The sequence below is a fragment of the Macrotis lagotis genome, chromosome 1, assembly GCF_037893015.1.
Source record: "Macrotis lagotis isolate mMagLag1 chromosome 1, bilby.v1.9.chrom.fasta, whole genome shotgun sequence".
NCBI lineage: Eukaryota > Metazoa > Chordata > Mammalia > Peramelemorphia > Peramelidae > Macrotis > Macrotis lagotis.
Window position 1 is genome coordinate 86,253,729 of NC_133658.1, and position 23,139 is coordinate 86,276,867.

Sequence of the window (23,139 nt, forward strand, 5' to 3'; positions counted from 1 at the left end):
ACTGTCATCTTATTTAAGTTTTGTTTTGTTTTTTTGCAAGGCAAATGGGGTTAAGTGGCTTGCCCAAGGCCACACAGCTAGGTAATTATTAAGTGTCTGACACCGGATTTGAACCCAGGTACTCCTGACTCCAGGGCTGGTGCTTTATCCACTGTGCCACCTAGCCGCCCCCACTGTCATCTTATTTACCAATGAAGTTTAAGGGTTACTAGGCTCTTCCATCTATTGTAGCACAATACTCTTAGGATTTGTAAGCTTTTCAAAATTCCTGTATTGTCCCTTCCCCATTATAATGTAAGCTTCTTGAAAGAAGTATCATCTAATTTTTTTTTTCTGTTTGTTTCCCCAAAGCTTTATTTATCCATTAAAATTTATTAGAATTCAGGGGCAGCTAGGTGGCGCAGTGGATAGAGCACCAGCCCTGGAGTCAGGAGTACCTGAGTTCAAATCCAGCCTCAGACCTAGCTGTGTGGCCTTGTGCAAGCCACTTAACCCCATTGCCTTGCAAAAACTAAAAAGAAAAATTATTAGAATTCTTACAAACATGATTTCTTTTTTGAGTTTTGTGTGAGATAGGTAGGTCAGACATAATTATGCCCACTTCATATAGGAGGAAAGTAAGACTCACAGAGATCAAAGAGTAGGGTCAAAAGTAGGCATCTAAAGCAGGTTTTCCCTATCCACATCCAGCTTTGTACCCAATCTGTACTATCAGAGTAATGTCAGCAAAGGAGCTTTATGATGCCACAGGCTTAAAAATCCAACAAGTTAGATGTGTTACAGAAGGAGAGACAGTAGCATGGTATAGAATGAAAAAAGAATTGTGTTTGCACCTGTGTGACCTGGAGCTCGTCACCTTTCCGGGACTTCACTTCCTTACTGTAAAATGAAAGAAAGATTAACGCTGTTTTTGTTGTTGTTAAGTCTTTGGGACCTCATAGACCACAGCGCACAGACCCTTCCATCCTCTAGTATCTCCCTGAGTCTGTTCCGGCTAATGTTCATTGTTTCCATGACACCATCTGTCCATCTCATCCTCTGTCATCTCCTTTTCCTTTTGTCTTCAATACTTCCCAAATCAAGGCCTTTTTCTATGAATTGCATTTTCTCATTATGTAGCCAAAATATTTAAGCTTCAGCTTTGGATTTTGATCTTCCAGTGAATAGTTTGAGTAATTTCTTTAAGTATTGAATGATTCAATATTTTTGCTGCCTAAGGGACTGTCAAGTCTTCTCTAATTTGTTGATTCTGCAGTGCTCAACTTCCCTTATAGTTCAACTCTCAAAGCCATACCTTTGAACCTATTATGGACTTTTGTCAACAAAGTGATGTTTTTGCTTTTTTTAGCATATTGTCCAGATTTGCCATAGCTTCCCTTCCAAAGAGTGTCTTTTAGTTTCATGACTGCAGTTGCCATTTGCAGTAATCTTTGAGCCCAGGAATATACAATCTGACTTGGCTTCCATTTCTTCTCCCTCTATATGCCAGGAAGTGATGGGACCCATTGCCAAGATCTTAGTGCTTTTAAAAAAATATTTCTCTTCAAGTCAACTTTCATACTTTCTTCTTTCACTCTTATGAAGAGATTTCTAAATTCTTCTTGATTTTCTGCCATCAGAGTGAATCCACATATCTGAGATTACTGATATTTCTCTCAGCAAACTTAAGTCTAGCTTTTGATTCATCCTGTCTGGCATTTCACATTATATATTCTACATATGTTAAATAATTAAGGTGACAGTATTTAGTCTCATTGATCTCCTTTTCCAATTTTAAACCAATCAGTTGTTCCATGTTCAGTTCTAACTGTTGCTTCTTGACCTGCATACAGATTCCTCATGAAACAAATATGATGAACTGGCACATCCATCTCTTTGGTGACTTGCCACATTTTATCATGAGCCATATAATCAAAGCTTAAGTGTAATCAATGATGCAGAAGGAGATATTCTTCTGGAACTCCCTTGCTTTCTCTGTAACCTAGCAAATGTTGGTTATTTGGACTCCTAAGATTCTCTGCCTCTTTGAAAAAACAGCCTAAATTTTCTGAGAATTTTTGTTCACATATTGCTGAAGCCTAACTTTCAAAATCTTAATCATAAACTTGCTAGTGTGTGAAATGAGTAATTTGAACATTTTTTGGCATTGTTCTTTCTCTAGGATTGGGGAATAAACTGATCTTTTCAAATCAATGGCTGTTGAGCTTTCCAAATTTGCTGGCAAATTTAGTGTAGCACTTGAACAGCATCATCTTTTAGGATTTAAAATAGTTCAGTTGGAATTCCATCACCTCCGCTAACCTTATTGTTAACCTTGCTTCCTAAGTTCGTTTGATTTCATTCTCCAGGATATCTGACTCTAGATCAGTAACCTTTAATAATTATCAATGATGTGTTTTTTCTTTTACAGTTTTGCATATTCTTGCCACCTCTTCATTTTTTTCTATTTCTGTTTGGTTCCACCATTTTTTTCTTTTATCACACCCATTTTGCATGAAACCATTCTCTTGATATCTCTAATTTTCTTGAAGAAATCTCTGTCTTTCTCATTCTCATTTTCTTCTATTTCTTTGCATTACTCATTTAAAACATCTTTCTTCTCTATCCCTGCTTCTCTCTGAAATTCATTTGGGAATATTTTTCCCTTTCTCCTTTCCCTTTCACTTCCCATCTTTCCTCAGTTATTTATCAAGTCTCATCAAACAGTCACTTTGATTTCTTGCTTTTCTTTTTTTTTGGGGGGGGGCGTTTTTTATTGCTGCCTTCTGTACAATATTGTAACCTCTCTTCATAGTCTTTAAAGTATTCTTTCTATCATATCTAACTCCTGGATGGCCTTTAAGATGTTTTATAAACCATGATATTGCTTCTAATACTTATCTCTCCCTCCCTGAACTCCTACAAAAAAATTTAGGGTCTGCAGTCCACAAGCCAATAGTATTATTGTTATTCAATCTTGAGCTATTCTCCACTTTTATCACCTGTTCAAACTCTTGCCCCTTAACCATATTTTAGTACGAGCTCTACCTTACTTTTTTAGAATCCTCCTTGGAACTGGACACAGCACTAGAGGGAGAATGGAGTGAGAGGGGAGGGTCCTCAAAGAACATTTGCTGGCTCAACTTGAATTCTTTTTTTGCACCATGTTTGGCTCCAACTTAAGGGTGGGGAGCCAGCTGGGTGTTAAGGTTCAATATTTCAGCCAGCTTTCCTTGGCAAGGGAAATGTCTATTGTTAGAGGTGGAAGATAAGCTATGGACAGGTGCCAGAGAAGGGTGCCCTGGCGGCCCTCATCCATAAACCCTGTACAGTTTGGCAGTGCACAGCATCAGACAGGTGGGAGGGGTTAATATAAAATCAGTCACTATGGCCCCCACCCCTGCATACTCACCATGATCACCTGAAGGTTTAGCAAGTGAATGAGGTTTTGTTTTATGTTGTTTTGTTTTAAGAAGTTCTGGGGGTAGACAGAATGTTTGTAAAGGGTGGGGAAAAGTAGTATTGGCAGAAAGCCTACCCAGTGGAGCTGGGGGCCTGGAAAGCTCCCTTCTGACTCAATGCCAAGGTCTTTTTACCCTGACTTATAACATCTAGGAGGGACCACTCCTGGTCCTCTGGGAAACAGAGGCAGTGAGTTTATTGAGGGTATGTGACTTTGAGAAACAGAAGGGCAGACAATGGAGAGTGAAGAATGGAGTAAATGAATTTCCCCCTCCGCCAGCTAAAACCAGGAAATCAAATACATCTGACTAAAAGATCTTTTTTATTTTGTTCATGTTGTTTTCAGACATCACGAGTCTGGCACAGCTCAGTTAATGGCCAGATCCAAGGTGCGGCCATTGGCAGAGGGCCAGAGCTCGCTCTTCGACATGCCATCAGACCAGTTGATGGACTGCCCTGACTTTCCACAGGATTTCCTCTCCTTCCTCTCCACCCCAAATGAGCCAGTCACATATATCTCAGACATGACCATCCCTCCTCAGCTCCCTAAGTGAAGGACCGTCAAGATATTTTACAGGAAGGTTTTCTGCTGCTCCCAGAAAGGAAATGGAGATGAAAGAAAATCACTTGACTTGGCCAAGGTGACAAAGTGAATCAATGGCAGCAAACTCTAGTGGACAGGGATCTCAGTCCTGATACTAAGCTGCATCTCTTTGAGGTTAGGAAGGACTGCCGGGCTGCCCAGGCAAGTCTGTCTAATTTCAAAGCTCCTTTCCTGAGATAAGAACTAAATGTATTTAAAGTAGTCACAGAATTAAATAGTAAAGCAAAGGTCCTCCCCACCCACTAACTCTCCAGGGCAGCTCCCCAGGCCAACTGATCTCTGGCCCAAGACTAGACTTTACTGAACTATGGAGCAGCTGCCAGTGGCTCCCTTTCATTCACCTTCTGCCCTCTCTGCCTCTTTTCCACACACCTATTATCTCTCAAGTCAACCTTCTCCTCCCCACCCCACCTCCCAGGATATTAAAAAGCAGAATCAGCTGCTTCCGGCTGGGTCTGGGGATGGTCAGTGATAGGTGGAAGAACCAACACAACATCGGGTTGGGTTTTTTTCTACTTTTTTTTTAAGGTTTTTGCAAGGCAATGGGGTTAAGTGGCTTGCTCAAGGCCACACAGCTAGGTAATTATTAAGTGTCTGAAGTCAGATTTGAAATCAGGTCCTCCTGACTCCAGGGCCGGTGCTCTATCTACTGTGCCACCTAGCTGCCCCTTTTTTCTACTTTCTTTGAATAATTAATACACATGAGTAAATGAAAATTTTTTAAAATTTTTGTAGAATATTTGACTTTTTCTTGAATGTCTCTTAAAATTTTCCCTTATATATCTTCAATTTCAGGTCTATAGTTTCATTTCAGGTCTATAGAAGGAAGTTCATTGTCAAATGAGTGATAGGGAATTTTACTGTGGGCAAACAGATGGCCCAACACCTTGTTGGCAGATTTGACTAACTTTGCCTCTCCTTTTTCTTATGCCCCCTGACACATCTGAACCTATTGGAGTCAAGAAGCGTCTATTAAATGCTTAGGACAGCTAGGTGGTGCAGTAGAAAGAGCTCTCTGGCCTTAGAGTCAAGAGTACCTGAGTTCTCAGACACTTGACAGTGATTATTTGAGTATGACCTTGGCCAGGTCACTTAACATTGATTGCCTCAAATCCAGGGCCATCTCCAATTGTCCTGATTCATATCTGGTCACTGGACCTAGATGACCCCAGAGAGCAAAGTGAGGTTGATGACTCTGCATAGCACCTCTTCACTTATATCTTTTTCACATGCTTGTCATGGCATCACCTCCCTGATGTCATAGTCTTCTTTGAGAATGAAGGATAAACAACAATTAAGGGTTTATAATGCATCATGCATTGCACTAAGCACTGGGAATTTAAAGAAAGGCAAAAACACAATCTCTTTCCCTTTTGGAGCAAAGATTCTTATGGGGTAGGGATGGAAGGAACCCCTAATTATTTCCTATTTAGTCTCTATAAAGCTTGTATAATTGTTGTTCAGTCATGTCTGACTCTTCATGGCTCCATTTGGAGTTTCTACCATAGAAAGAGCTATAAATATCTTCATACATTCTTAATCAGAGTCTATTTTGTTTAGGACCAATCTCTCTACCCTATCTTTAATTTACCTTTCTGCTCTTTCTCTCTTAGTTCTTTATTTCATTAAAATATATTTTCCCCCTGTAGGATTATGCTCAGTTTTGCTGGCAAAGCTTTTATTGGTTGTGAACTTTTATCTTTTGCCTTCTAATCCTTTGTGGTGATGTCTGATGACCCATTTGTTATACTAATTGTTGCTTCTTTTTTTAAATTTTAACAAGGCATTTTATTTTATTTTCTAATTACATGATATGAACATTTTTTATTATTCATTCATACACTTGTATATTTATGTTACACAATTTTCTTCTACCTGTCCCTCCCATATCCCTTCCCTCAATGAACAGTCTAGTGAATATTGTATATGTACATTTGTGTTTAACGTATTCATTATATTAATCATTTTGTTCATGAGGAATTAGGACTAAGAGAAAAGAAAGAAAAGCAAATGAACATAGTGTCCATTCTGTTTTGTCGTTGTTGTTTTTTGTTTTTGCCTTTTTCATCTGGATATAGATGGTACTAATGGTTGTTGGGGTTTTTTGATACTTAAATTCTTTCTTTCTTTCTAACTCCATAGTTCATAGAAATTCCTTTATTCTTCCTTGATTGACCTTCTCTCACACTCTCTAAAATAGCTATTTCAAAGCTTCTTTTCTCAAAGCCCCTATACCACCCCCCTCCAACTTCCTCTCAGCAGAGAACCTCACAACTTTCTTTACTGAGAAACTAGAGGTTCTAAGTCATGGATATTTTTCCCTTTCTCCATAGCTCGACACTTTCTTCCATTCTTTATTTCCATTTTGGGAAAGAGATGACCTAGTGCTCTTGAGAACTTATCCCCATGTTTCCTCCAGAAGATTCTCTGCCTCCCCCACCCAGTTAGATAGCATAGTAATCACTATATAAATGTTAGCTATTGTAGTTTTTCTGACTCTTGAAAAAATATGCTCATGTTTCATTCATCCTTATAAATAGCCTTTGATTGAGCTTGCCATCTCCTCAAGATATCTTCCAAGATTTCTCATTTACACAAACTCCTAAGAAACACAGTCTACCAGAAGCAACTTCATTTCCTTACCTCTCACTCATTTCCCAACTCATTTGCTATTAGAATTCCAATACTCTATTGAAACTCCTCTCCCCATTGTTAGAAATGATCTCTTCATTGCTCAATTAGTCCTCATTTTTCTTGATCTCTATCCAACTTTTGACACAGTCAACCACCTGTTCCTTTGAGATATTCTCTTTCTCCATTCTTCTGGGGCTCTTCTTTTTTTACGTTCTCTTTCTTCTAGTCTGATTGAGACCTATTAAAGATTTCAGCTTATAAAGGCCAATTCTCCTACTGCATCTAGGACCATTTACAGTGGTTATGCTGATCCATATCTTGTCATTGGATGGAGATGGCTCCGAGGAGAAAGTGAGGATGGTGACTTTGCATAGCCCTCCCTCACTTAAATCCAATTCATTTGCATGTCATGGCATCACTTCCCTGATATCATGGTCCTCTTCAAGGACCAAGGACAAACATCCCTTCTTTTTTTTCCAATTCTCTCTTTTTTTTTTTAGTATGACTACTCCTCATTCTCCTTTTCTGGGTAATCACCCAAATCATACTTTTGGAGATCTGGAAGGTTTCCCCCACCCCAAGACATGCCCTGAACTCTCTTTTCTTTTTTCTCTTTATTCCCTCTTGATGACTTCATCAGGTTCTATAGACTCAATCACCACCTCTATGCCGTTTTGTTGATGTTTGTTGTGGCTGACACTTTGTGACTATCTGTTTAATCTCTCAGTAGAATATGATATTCTTGACTGTGGAACCATTTCATTTTTGTGAAGCATAAACTCATAGATCCAAAGCTGCAAGGAAACTCAGATGAGGAAACCAAAATTCAGAAAGGGCAAAGGACTTGCCCAAAGTCATTTAAGTAGTAAGGATCAGAGGTGGAATTTGAACTCATATCCTCTATCAAATTTGATAATATTGTAAAAGTACTTAGCAGAGATCCTAATGCATTGTAGGCAGTTCCTTTTCTCTTCCTTTCCCCCTTCTGATTCCAAAAACAAAAGTTTTCATCTTTATATCCCCCAGTTCTGATAGTTAATAAGTATTGAATTGAAATAATTATCCTTGATAATTATTGTAATGAATTTATCATAGACCTTTTGGAGTTTATCAAAGCTTTCTCTTGTGGCTGTTGGTTATAATAACAGACCATGTTGAAAAAGCACTTTAAGATCTACAGAGTCAAGTCAACAAACATTAACTGAGTGTTTACTATGTGCTAAGAATGGCAGCAATTGCTGAGAATGTAAATAAGTAGAAAGAAAGATAGTCCCTGACCTCAAGAAACTTATATTAAATGGACATGGAAGGGAAGGTAAAGGGACTATGCATTTATATAATGTCTACTGTGAGCCAGGCTCTGAATCAAGTATTTCACAAATATGTTCTCATATGATCCTCACCACAACCCTGGGAGATAAATTCTGTTATTATCTCCTTTTTACGATTGAGAAAACTGAACCAAACTTGCTCAATCACATGGGAAAAGACAGCTCATTAAGGGAAGCCAAAAGGTATAAGGTCATGGGGACAAAAAGTCCCATGAGCTAAGTGGTACAAAATAGTGCCCCCATTTTACAGATAGGGAAATATACAGAGAAATGATATAAAGAAAAATTCAGAGAAATGGAGAGACTTCCAATGTCAGAGCCAGGATTCCAGCCCAGGTCTGCTGATTCTCTGACTCCCCAAGACCACTGTGTTCTTTGGCTACATTTTCATCAAGATTTTTAAAAAGGAGCAATTAAATTTTTGAAAATGCAACACAAATTGATAGCAGGACACGATGCATTGGAATGTTCATTCTATACACTCACATAATCTTTACAGGGGGCAGAAAAATGTAACTCAGTGACCCCTTGCTTTCCTATCTGAGCAGAGAAATTAACAGAGCCTTCCTTTGGCACTTGCCTTTCCTCATCCTTTGTTCACTCCCATTCTTCAAGGCTTCCTTCCTAATTTGGAAGTAGACAAGGACAGGAGGCTGGTGTCCTGCTGTGAACTCCCTCCCATAGACCGGCCTTCAGAGGGCCTCTGACTGAATGACCCTCCAGGCTCCAAGCCTAGGTCACTGACTCAATCGTAGAACAGAGATTATGAGTCCAGTCACTTGGCTCCCTCCAAATAGCTTTAAAAGGTTGAGATGGGCTTCACTGGAAAGTGAGGACAAATCTTGCCTGCAATAACAATTATGCAGGTTCCAATTAGATCTCTCTGGGTTTGGGGTACCACCTTCCCCATTGGTGCCTTTATATAAGGAGGTCAGATTTCCCAGCAGATATGATCTCTTAATCCTTACATCTTCTGATAACTTCCACAGAAAGTCATTATTATACCCCATTACCAGTTGGGAATGAGACATAATTTTTTTTTATGCTTTGTCTCTTCCCATTGAAATTATACAAGTAATTAGAGGTAGGCAGTGAGATGATCCCCTAGATAGAGTATTGACTTTGGACCTGGGAATAGTAGAGTTAAAATTTTGCATGGGCAAGTCATTTAACATCTCATCCCCAGTTTCCTCACCTGTAAAATGAGGATTATAATTATAGCATCAATCTCACAAAGTTTTTTAAGGATTAAATGAGATAGCATGTGCAAAAAATGCTTCACAAACCCTTAAAGCTCTAAATAAATGGTTATTATTATCATCATTATTATTATTATTATTATCATTATCATTATAGCAGGCAACTCAGAAACAGAAGATAAGAAAAGAAATTGAATGGTCTTCAAAAAAGTTTTGACAATCTCTCTAGAACAGTACACATCTCACAGTTTAAGTACATAAGCATTTCTTTTTATACTTTAACTTTAATATTTTCCCCAATTACATGTAAAAACAATTTTTAACATTCTTTTTTTCAAATGTTGAGTTCCAAATTCTCTCCCTCCCTCCTCTTTTCCCTTTATTGAGATGGCAAGAAGTTTGACATGTTATAAATATGTAATCATGCAAAACACATTTCCATATAAGTCAATACATAAGCAATTAATTTTCATTGCTTGATTTGACTTGGTCTTTCTCAGACTGAGAAACATTGGAGTCAGAAGAAGGAGCAGATTTAGGGGGAAATATATTTAGCTCTTTTTAAGACATGTCATGTTTTAGGTTACAGGGAAATATATAAGTAGTGATGGAGCTCAGAAGTTACAATGAGACATATCAAGGGCAGTCTTTCACATAGAAAGGGTAGTGAATGGGAATGGTTGAGTGTTAATGAATAGAGAATGAAAAGGGCAAAGAAGAGGGACAAAGAAAGGCGATGGAAAACACCAAAAGCAAATGGATAGGAAGAGGATGAGAAGCTAGTGAAAAATGACCAGGGAGGGGGTGAGAGAACCACTGGACTGTGGTATCTTTAAACACCTAAATAGGAGAGAACAATCAGTAGGAGGATTTAGTCCAATAGTCTCCAAAATACCTGGACATTAGGAGGATAAGGACTGAACAAAGGGACAATCATGGATGGAATGGAAATTATATATTTATCTTATTTACATATATAGTACATATAAATACATATGTCACCTAGATGACACAATAGATAGAACACTGGACCTGAAATCAGAAGACTCATCTTTCTAAGTTCAAATCTTACCCTGGATACATACAGATGGCTGTACGACCCTGGACAAGTCAGTTTACCTTGTTTATCTAAGTTCTTCATCTGTAAAAATAAGCTAGAAAATACAATGAAACAAGACAATTCTGAAGGACTTGTGATGAAAGGTGTTGCCCATCTCCAAAGAAAGAACTGGTGAAACCTGAATGCAGATCAAAGATACTTTATCTTTACTTTCTTTTACTTTTTCTGTCTGTTTTCTTTCACAATATGATTTACATGGAAATGTGTTTTCTATGATTACAACGTGTATAATCTATGTCATATTGCTTGCCTTCTCAATGGAGAAGAGAGAATATGGAAATCATTTGAAAAAAGAATGCTAAAATTGATTTTATATGTAACTGAGGAAAATAAAATATTAAATTATAAAATGCAAAAAACTAATGAATAAATAAACAAATAAATAAATGAATAAAATGAGCTGGAGAAGAAAAATGACAAAACCACTCCATTATCTTTGCTAAGAAAACCTCAACTAGGATCACAACAATTGGACATAACTGAAACATCTGAACAAATAAACACATACAATGTAATTACCTTTGGAGAGTCATTAACCAGAGAAATCAGAATAGGCTACCTGTAGGCAGTATCTTGGTCCAAGTAATGAAATATAGTATAGTAAACCTCAGTTCAAAAAAAAAAAAGGCAAAATTACAGTCCACTTAAAAGGCAATAGAAAGCTGTGAAGTGGATGTGAGCAGATTGCAACAGAGTACAAACAAGGAATTGTAAAGGAGAGTCAGAGTAAAGAATATTATCAAAATATATGAGTAGGGGCGGCTAGGTGGCATAGTAGATAAAGCACCAGCCTTGCAGTCAGGAATACCTGGGTTCAAATCCGGTCTCAGACACCTAATAAGCACCTAGCTGTGTGGCCTTGGGCAAGCCACTTAACCCCATTTGCCTTGCAAAAATCTAAAAACAAACAAACAAACAAAAACAAAACAAACTATATGAGTAAAAATGAAGATGGCTTGATAAGGGAGAAGAATGAAGGATAATCAATGGAGCATCTTTGTAATGTTGAATAAATTTGCTAAAGGCTCCCAGTATGGTGGGCAAACTTATGAGAGGACTCTCATTACCTCTCACCTAGACTACTGAATTAGCTCCTATATATGAGCACAGCATTCCTTTACAAGAACTCTAAGTGGAAATGGTTCTTTTTTGGAACCATCTTTTTTTGAGACACCTTCCCATTTGTTTTTCACCCTTGGACTTAAAGTAAATTGGTGAAGGGTTTATTTCTCTTTCCCTTAAGTAAGGTGGTTTTGCTACAAGGGGAGGGAAATCCCCTCCCACATCACTAGCCAGAAATCTGAGGTGGCATAAATTGCTGGGGAAAGAGAGAAGAGAGACACATCCAGAAAGAAACAGAGAAAGAAAGACAAAGTGAGAGAGAGAGAGAGAGAGAGAGAGAGAGAGAGAGAGAGACAGAGAGAGACAGAGACAGAGACAGAGACAGAGACAGAGACAGACAGACAGACAGAAACACAAAAAGGAGAGAGACAGAAAGAACATAGACCTCCATAGTTCTTACAGATCAAGAAAGGAGTGGCTACTCGAGTCCATTTTCCTAACTTTTTTTCCTCTTTTGATATTATTTTCCCCAGTTACATGCAAAATCAATTTTAACATTCATTTTTAACACTTTGAATTCCAAATGATGCTCTTCTTCCTCCTTCCCTACCCCACCCCCATTGAGAAGGCAAGTAAATTGATACAGGTTATACGTATGTACTCATGCAAAACATTTCCATAATAGTCATGTTGTGAAAGAAAATATGACCACCAAAAAAAAAAAAACTCCTTAAGAAAAATAAAGTTTAAAAAAAGGGTCCTTCAATCTGTATTCAGATACCATCCGTTCTTTCTCTGAAGATGAATAGAATTTTTAATCATTAAGTCCTTCAGAGGTGTTTTTGATCATTGTATTGTTGAGAATAGCCAAATCATTCAAAGCTGAAAATCTTACAATATTGCTATGAATGTGTACAAAGAACATTTCACTTTGCATCAGTTCATATAAGTCTTTCTAAGTTTTTCTAAGAACATCCTACTCATCGTTTCTCATAGCAGAATAGCATTCCATTATAAATACATACCAAAAATTGTTCAATTTATTCCCCAATTGAAAGAGTTGTTATAAATATTTTAGTACATATAGGTCCTTTCTGTTTATATTTTTTTATTTCTTTTGGAATACAGATAGAGTAGTGGTATTGCCAGGTCAAAGGGAATGCATCATTTTATAGTCCTTAGGCATGGTGACAAATTGATCAACAGAATGGCTGAATCAGTGCACAACTCCACCAAAAATAGTTTCTCATTTTTCCCTTATCCTCTCCAATATTTGTCATTTTCCTCTTCTGTCCTTCTAGCTAATCTAATAATTTAATATGAAATATACTGCAGAATTGTTTTAATTTGAATTTCTCCTATCGATAGGAAGTTAGAGCATTTTTTCAAATGGTGATAGATAATTTTGATTATTTCATCTGAAAATTGTTCCTATCTTTTGGTCATTTATCAATTGGGGAAAAGTTTATTTTTATAAATTTGACTTAGCTCTTTATATATTTGAGAAATGATGCCTTTATAAGAAAAATTTGTTTCAAAGAAGGGGGCTTAGCCCTACCTGATCTAAAATTATAGTATAAAGCATCAGTCATCAAAACTGATATTAGCTAAGAAATAGAGTGGTGGACCAGTGGAATAGACTAGGTGCAATAGCAGGAAACGATTATAGTAATCTGCTGTTTGATAAACCCAAAGAATCCAGCTATGGGGATAAAAACTCTCTTCGATAAAAACTGCTGGGAAAATTGGAAGTTATTATGGAAGAAACTTAGATTAGACCAACACCTCACACCCTTTACCAAGATAAGATCCAAATGGATACAGGATTTAGACATAAAAAAACAATACTATAAGCAAATTAGAAGATCAAGGACTAGTTTACCTGTCAGATCTATGGAAAGGGGAGCAGTTTATGACTAAGGAAGAGATGGAGAACATCACCAAAAACAAACTAGATGATTTCGATTACATTAAATTAAAAAGGTTTTGCACAGATAAAACCACTGTGACCAAGATCAAAAGAAATGTAGTAAATTGGGAAACAATCTTTACAACTAATGATTCTGACAAAGGACTCATTTCTAAAATATACAGAGAACTGAGTCATATTTTTTTTAAAAAGCCATTCCCCAGTTAACAAATGGTCAAAGGATATGCAAAGGCAATTTACAGATGAGGAGATCAAAGCAATCAATAGTCATATGAAACATTGCTCTAAATCATTAATTATTAGAGAAATGCAAATTAAAGCTTCTCTGAGCTACCACCTCGCACCTTTCAAACTACCCACCAGAAAGGATAGTGATCATTGTTGGAAGGGTTGTGGAAAATCTGAGATACTATTACACTGTTGGTGGAGCTGTGAACTCATCCAACCTTTCTGGAGAGAAATTTGGAACTACACCCAAGGAGCAACAAATATGTGCATACCCTTTGATCTAGCAATGCCACTACTTGGTCTATACCCTGAAGAGATGATGAAAAAGGGCAAAAACATCACTTGTACAAAAATATTCATAGCAGCCCTGTTTATGGTGGCAAAGAATTGGAAATCAAGTAAATGTCCTTTAATTGGGGAATGGCTTAGCAAACTGTGGTATATGTATGTCATGGAACAATATTTTTCTATTAGAAACCAGGAGGGATGGGATTTCAGGGAAACCTGGAGGGATTTGCATGAACTGATGCTGAGTGAGATGAGCAGAACCAGAAAAACACTGTACACCCTAACAGCAACATGGGGGTGATGATCAACCTTGATGGACTTGCTCATTCCATCAGTGCAACAACCAGGAACAATTTTGAGCTATCCAGATAAAGAACCGTGGAGTTTGAACAAAGTTCAAGGACTATTCCCTTTACTTTAGGAAAAAAACAGATATCTTATTGTATGATCTTATTATCTCTTATACTTTTTGTTTCTTCCTAAAGGATATGATTTCTCTCTCATCACACTCAATTTGGATCAATGTACAACATGGAAACAAAGTAAAGATTGACAAATTGCTTTCTGTGGGGGTGGGGGAGGGAAGTAAAATTGGGAGAAAATTTGTAAAACTCAAATAAAAATCTTTAATAAAAAAAAGAAAAATTTGCTTCAAAAAAAATTTAGTTACTATTGCTAACTGAATTCCCTTTCATTGTATTTCTCCCCATTATTCTATTTTTTTTCTCTCCCTTCATCCTGTTCCTCCTCAAAAATATTTTGCTTGTATCTGTCTGTCTCATATGCCCTCCCTTCTATGACACACTTCTTTTGCCTTATTCTTTTCTCCTCCTATTTTCCTATAAGGTAGATTCCTATACCTAATTAAGTGTATATATTATTTTTTCTCTGAACCAATTCTGATGAGAGGTTCACTCACTCCTCTTCATCTCTCCCTTCTTCCTCTCCACTGTAAAAGTTTTTTCTTGCCTCTTTTATGTGAGAAAATTTACCCTAGTCTATATCTCACTTTTCCATTCTTCCTCTTTCACACTTAAGTTTTTTAAGATAGCATTCCTTCTTATTCAACTCATGTCTTTATATTAAACTCCTTAGTGCCCTAATAATGAGAAAGTTTTTATTAAGTACCAAAATCATCTTCCTATATGGAAATGCAAACAGTTTAGCATTATTAAGTCCCTTATGATTTCTCTTTCCTGCTTACCTTTTAATACTTCTCTTGTGTTTGAAGATAAAATTTTTCTGTTCATCTCTTGTCTTCTAATCAGGAAAGTTTGAAAGCCCCCTATTTCATTGAATATCCATCTTTTTTTCCTGAAAGATTGTGTTAGTTTTGCTGGGTAGCTGATTCTTGGTTGTATTTCAAGCTTTTTTTTAGAATATCAAATTCCAAGCCCTCTGATCCTTAATTGTAAAAGTTGCTAAATCTTGTGTTATATTGACTATCTCCATACTACTTGAATTGTTTTTCTTTCTGTTTGATTTTCATTTTGGCCTGAGGTGTTTTTGAATTTGGCTATAGTATTCCTGGGGGTTTTCATTTTGGAATCTCTTTCAGGAGTTGATGGGGGGATACTTTCAATTATTATTTTATCCTATGGTTCTAGAATTTTAGGACAGTTTTCCTAGATAATTTTTGAGAGATGATATCTAGGCTCTTTTTTCCTTAATTGTGGCTTTCAAGTTGTCCAGTAATTTTTAAATTATCTCTTTTGGATCTATTTTCCAGGCCATATTTTCCTCACTTTTATTTGTCAATCAGTAAATGCCACTAGGGACCAATGAAAAATTTTATATGTTACATTAGTAAGGTGCAGTTTCCTCATTAAAGGGTATGTCCAGTTACAAGGGAGGTATCCACATTCAGTAAATGTAGAGTTCACCTGATTACAATTGCTAAATTTATAAAATAAAATTTAAAATTCCTTTATCAAACATGTAAGATCATTTGCAATCTGCTCTAACCTATTTTACCAACTTTCTTTCATGCTATAACCTAGGCTCTAGCAAAACTGGACTTTTACTCAGCAGTCCTAATTTCACCATTTGAAGTCACTGAGAAAAAAAATTCCTCTTCTATATGTCACTACTTTGAACTTCAGTTAAAAGCATCAATAAATACAATGAATGAATGAATGAATGACATCAATGAATACAATCTCTCCACAGACTCACATACTGGGGAAAATTTCCAAGAATATTCCCACTTTGAGATGATGCAGTGCCAAAAGTGGTTGAAAGACTTCTCTTTCCTTAGTCCTCAGAGTTCTGTCTCTTGGCATCTAAGGGATTGCTTGCTGCTTCTTGGTTTTATTCTATATGACTCCTTTACATAACTTTACTAGACTAATCCATTATTGTTGCTGCTGCTCCATCCATTATCATTAAGGTTGAAGAGCTTTTACTCATAGATTTGTCCAGAGCTGATATTTGATGATATCTGTCCCAGTACTACTGCTTCTAGTTGTTTCTCTTTCTTTTCCCATAAAGACCAGGTTTTTATTTTAATTTTTATTTTTATTGACATTTTCGCTTTCTTACCTCACCATAATATCTCATGTATTTGTTCCCATGGATTTCCCCATGAGCCATTCCATATAACAAATGTTATTTTTTGAGAGGTGAAAAAATCAGCCAACTGATTGCTACTTTGATAAAGTCTGAAAACATTTGCAGTGTAAGGAAATACCTGTGGACCTAAAACTTACATGAAAGGATAGGTTAGGGATACTTTCTCATATTTCTTCATTCAAGTCCCACTTAAGCTTTATAATTTTGTTGCATTTGCATTTGATTATTTTGAGTTTTACAGTGCTGGTGCTTTCAGATTTCAACCACTGGCAGACTTTTGTTCCTGAGGAGCTATGATCAAGCTGTCTATTGAGGCCCCAGAAAACTCCCACAGCCTGTATTTAGGGTCTCTATGACACTGGATGCCAGTAGGAGGTAGGGAACAAGTGTTGAGTGAGCCAGAGTCATTAAGCATGACTCCCTAGGTTTTTTTTTAATTTCTTTTGGGTTCTAAGTATTCTGGATCATGAAAACAACTGAAGCTGCTTTATCTTTCATCTATAATTTTGACTTTGGAGAAGTTAAAGAGGTCAGAGAGATGAAAGAAAATATCTAGTCAACCATCTTGCTTTTCATATGAATAGAATTCCCTTGTCTTTGTTTTGGGGTGCTAAAATCATGGGCAATTAGCCTCAAAGCTGGTCAACTCATCATCATCATTACCACCACCATCATCATTCCATATAGAGCCTTGTGATTTTTTGAAGTATTCAATATATGCTATAGCATTCAGTTCTTACAACAGCCCTGTTAGATACATGCTATTGTTATTTCCATTTTATAGATAAGGAAGCAAAGGCAGACATAAAGAAACTGAGGCAGGGTTTGAGTAACTTTCCCACAGTTACACAGCTAATAAGTATATGATTGAATTTGAACTCAGTTTTTCCTGACTCTAAGTCTTGGACTCCAAGTCCTCCCCTAGCTTTCCTGCCCAGATGGTACACAAAATGATATTTTAATTAATTACTAGATGTTTAAACTTGCCTTTTTCAGCCAAATATTCCTAGAATGACTGAAGTAAATTTATCTCCTCTCTGCTTTAGGTTGAAGATACTGTGTTGCTTAGAACTTTATATTAAATGTTTCCTACCTTCTTTCCTTCCTTCCTTCCTTCCTTCCTTCCTTCCTTCCTTCCTTCCTTCCTTCCTTCCTTCCTTCCTTCCTTCCTTCCTTCCCTCCTTCCTTCCTTCCTTCCTTCCTTCTTTTTTGACTAAGAATAAATATTCGTACTATTTTCCATTTTTTAAATGCTGATTTAAATAGTATCTTTAAGTGCCTTTTGCCAGTTATCCTATGATCATTGAACCACCACTTTGAAAATTACTTGGATTTAGCTATATTTCTACCGATTGTCTTTAGAATGGTATTCTTAGAGCATAACGGGACTTCATCAAAATCAGATGCCACAGCTTGTTCAGTCATTCTCTAATTGATGGGCACCCCTCAATTTCCAATTTTTTTCTGTCACAAAAACAGTTGTTATAAATATTTATGAGGAAAAAGGTTCTTTCTTCCTTTTTTAATCTCTTTGTAATACAGACTTAGTAATGGTACCATTGGATCAAAGGTTCCTAGGATTATCCAAGTATACCATCATATCATATGCAAATAGGAATAATTTTGTTAATTTGTTTGTTAATTGACTATTCTTATTCCTTTAATTTATTTTTTCATGGGGAGGAATTACTCTCAATCTCTGACTTTCTCCAAAACCTTTGAGCAAACAAAAAGGATAAGACTGAAAAAGAAACGCCTCAATATACAGCTGCGTGTTATGACAAAACAAATTCCCATGTCATCTATTTCTGAAAACATATGACCCTCTATTTTAGATTCATCACTTCTCTGTCAGGAGAAAGTGAGTTGCTTATTTTACCTTCATTCTTTGGACTCATAGTTTATCACTGCATAGATAAGAATTCTTAAAGTCTTTTAAAGTTCTTTGCACTAAAACATTATTACAGTTGTATAAATGATTCTGGTTCCACACATTTCACTCTATCAGTTCATAAAAGTATTTCCAATGTCCTCTGAAACTATTTCTTCATTTCTTATGACACATGCACCACAATTTGTTTAACAATTCCCTAATAAAAAAACGCCCCCTTTAGTTTCCAATTTTTGCCTCCCACAAAAAGAACTGCTACAAATATTGTCATCTTTGCCAACTTGATGAGTATGAAATTTAACCTCAGAACTCCTTATATTTGCATTTTTCTAATAACTAATGATTTAGAACACTTTTTTTCAAATATTCATTGATAACTTGGATGTCTTCTTTTGAAAAATGGCTTTTTTATACCCTCTGACCATTTGTCTATTGGAAAATAGCCCTTATTCTTATCAGTTCCTTGTATACATTAGACAAATTATTTTTATTATCAAAAAAATTTTCTCTGTACCTGTTTCCCTTACAATTTTTACTATATTAAATTTGCTTGTACAAGAAATTTTCCATTTTATATAATCAACATTGTTTATTTTATCATGTTTGATCATTCCTATAAACTTTCTAGTCAAGAACTCTTCTCCTATGTGAAAAGTATTTTCTTCCTTGATGCTTTAATTCCCTTATGATATGACCTTTTATCTAAACCATAGATCCACTTGAAGGTATAGGTGTGAATTGTTGAGCTAAACCAAATTTCTGCCAGACCTTCTGCCCAATTTTCCCAGCAGTTTCTGTCAAATAGTGTGTCTTTCCTCCCAGTTAAATGGGGTCTTTGGGTTTCTAGACTATGTTTATTTGCTTCTGTTGGGTACCCTAATCCATTTTTGAAATTAATTGAACTCTTCTTCCATACACTTTTGCTATTATTTTTACTAACACTGTAAATTATTATTTTGAAAGTTAAATTGATACATCAAAAAGTGAATGAATTTAGGAATTTTTATAATTTTTATTATTTAGTATGACTTATCCATGCTCAATTAATGCCTCACTAGGTTATTTAAGTTTGTTTCTGGAATCTTATTTTGTAGTTATATTTTTATTTACCATGAATGAATTTTGGTAAATATACTCCTCCTTTGTAAACAGCCCATATCTTGTAGGTTTTAAATACATTCCTCATCTATAAACAAATACCTATCTTGAAGGGTTGTTGTAAGGATTAAATGAGACAATATTTGCAGCACTCTCAACCTGATACCTGACACATAGAGGGAATTGTATAAGTGCTTATTCCCTTCCTTCCATCTTTCACTTCTGGACGTAAAAATTCAGTCAACAAACTTTCATTAAACACTTACTATGTACCAGGCACTATACCAAATGCTGGGAATTTTCTTTATGAGGGAGACAATTCATAAATAATTATGTGTATATGTGTATATGTCATCTATAATGCAAAGAAGAAAGCATTAATAGCTGGGAGATATTGGAAAAGTCATCCTAAAAAAGATGATGTTTGAGCTCAGATTGGAAGGATGTCAGAGAAACTGAGAGGTAGAGGTGAAATAGGAGGACATTTTCAAACACTAAGACATGAAGTCCAGAAGGTTATTGAAGCATCATTTTTTAAAATGGACAGAAGAGAACAGAGGAAAGGTCAGGAAGAATCACAAACAGGATAGATTGTAAATCTCTAGACGAAATTTATTGTTTTTAAATTATGTATTTATTTTTCTTGAGGGATTTTTTTTGGCCTACATTTTTTTCACAATGTGACTATTATAGAAGTGTTTTCCTTTACTACACATCCATAGTCCTATATTGAATCCCTTGCTTTCTCAATGCAGGTAGGGGAAGGGAGAAAGGAAAAGAATTTTGATTTCAGTTTTAAAAAAATGAATGTTAAAAGTTGCTTTTACATAGAAAAAACTATACTTATAGATATCTGCATTTCTTTTTCTGTTTCTATATATCTATATTGTGTATATATTCATATATGTATATATGTATTGTGAATGGATATATATGTATACATATATGCATATACAAATGTCATTTTACTTTGGATGTGTTAAATTTAGAATAAGAATAATTTCTTCCTCCTCAATTTACATCATGGATTCACCCCCTTCACTTTATACATAAGGTAACTGAGTCACAGAAAAGTAAGATGATTTTCCCAGAATCTTAAAGAGGGTTCACACTTAGGTCCCTAAAAATATAAGTTCATCACTTATTTTACCACTTTCTTGTCTCTCTAGGTTGGAGATCATGAAATCACAGAATTTTAGAATTAGAAAAGGCTTCCAATTCAAGTCATTCCAGAAAAACAATCTGTACTGCAATTTGTCTGACATATCTAGCCTCTGCTTGGAAGCTTCCAGTGAAGGAGAACACACACACACACACACACACACACACACACACACACACATGTTTATATACACACATTTAAACCTCAATAAATATATTTAATCAATTAACCAACCACCAAGCAGTTATTAAGCATCCACTGTATGTTAGGTACTATACACAAAGACAAGTGAAATGGTCCTTACCCTCAAAGAGCTTACATACCATCAGAAGAAACAACATACTTAAATGCATGTGTGTGCATATGTATGTATATGTTTGTGTATATACCACTAAATGAAAAATCTATAAATCAACAGATGTTTAAATTCCCACTATGTATCAGATGTTGTGCAAAATAAATTGAAATTAAATGCAATCTGAAAGAGGAGATACTAAGAACTGGGGCAAGGAGAAGGGGTCAGTAAAGGGATATGTCACTTGAACTGGATGTTAAAGGATACTAGGAGTTCTAAAAGGCCAAAGTTTTTTTTTTAAAGTGTATTCTAGGCAAAGGACCAATCCATGCTAAAACATGGAGAAGGAAGATAGACTATCCTGAATTCATAATAAGTGCTTAATAAATGTTGATTGATCTATTGATTAAAAAGTAGAAAGAGTTTTACCTGGAAAAATCTGGGAAAGTAAGTTTAGTGCAGAGGGGAATAATCTCACATTTGAGATTTTTTTGTTTGTGAATGCATGTATATGTGACTTAACTTTCACCTCTGTCAGTGAGCATGCATGTTCACACTTGCATAAAACTGGTTTATAGAAAGCTAAAAATGAGTTAGGTTTTGGATAATTGAAGTTTTACTGTACTTAAACTTAATGGACTTTCATAAACACAAATCAACAAGTGCTTTATAAGGTGATTACCCAAGTAAAACCGGATTGAGTATAAGCAAGCTGGGTTAGACCACATAACAGCTTCAAACACCCAATTCCAACCACATAACCCATGGGAAATAAGTCCTTGTCACTTTTCCACCTGCAGGAGAATGGAAAGGATCTTGCAAGGATAAAGAATGATTTTGTCTTTCGACAATAACCAGATGCCATCTACTGGAAATAGCAAATAACAAAATTATTCACTATGGAAATGAGATTGCCTTCCTTTCAGAGGAAAAAATAGGGTTAAAAATGGAGAGACCCTTCCTTTGTTCCCCTAGAACAATTATTCCTTGTGTGTGTGTGTGTGTGTGTGTATACACACACACACAAACACATACTTTTAAAAGTTAATTCAAGTGCATTTATAAATGCTTTCTAACAACTAACAATAAAGTTGAAGATCTTAACCTAAACAATATGAGACTGAAACATAATACACTATTATGTGTAATCTTTTCTCTCCAAAACAAAACAGAAGGACCTTTTATATGAACCTAGTATAGTGATAAACACATAGTAGGTGCTCAAAAAATACTTGTTGAATTAAATTGGCTGAGATTCACTCAAAAATGCTTTCTTCCAAGTCCATGGTACAGAGGGATTTTGGTGTTGGATTTCGTGCTAGTTGAGCAAGGTTCAAATCAGAGTCCTGCTCCTTATCACCTCTGTCATCTTGGATATCTTTTTTAAGACCACTGGTTCTCAGAAAGAACCAGAGAAGGGGTTTGTATTAGGTAGCCTTCATTCATTCTAAGTCTATGATCCTTCCTCATAGTGGACTTACAGGTTCCTCCTTATAATTCAGTGAGATCATTTAGGTGCTTCATTAGCTTGAATAGACTCCAAAGGGCATTCATTCAAGAAACATGTATTAAGTGCCTTCTTGGCAAGTCTCTTGCCTCAGTTTCTTTATCTGTAAAATGAGTTAAAGAAGGAAATATCAAACTACTCTAAAACTCCAAATATGGGAGTCACAGTATGTCAGGCATGACTGAAACACCCAAACAGCAACATGCAAGGCACTGTTCTAGGTAATGGAGTTATAAAAGACAAAAACAAAATAATACTTGCCCAAAAGTCCTATCTGATTCTTTTTTGATCCCATTTGAAATTATCTTGGTAAAGATATTGGAATTTCCTTCTCCATTTCATTGTATGGATGAAGAAACTGAGGTAAAGAGGATTGAGTGACTTACCCAGGGTCACACATCTAGTAAACGTTTAAGGACAGATTTGAGTTCAGAGAGATGATACTTTCTGAGTCCATACTCAGTGCTCTATGCATTGAGCCACCTGTCTCTTACATTCTACTAGTAAGAAAAAATCAGGTGCACAGATAATTAAAATATACATATAAATGTACACATACATACACACACATATAAACAAATCCCATACTCACATCAATGAATCAATCAATAAACATTTAGTAAGGCATCTACTTTGTGACACTACCTGTGTATAAATATATAAAAGTCAAAAGGACAGTCCCTGCCCTCAAAGAACCCACAGGTGAATTTTTAGAAAGAAGAGTACCATATGAAAGAGGGATTAAATTTTTTCCATTTGGGGTTCCAGAGGATGAAAT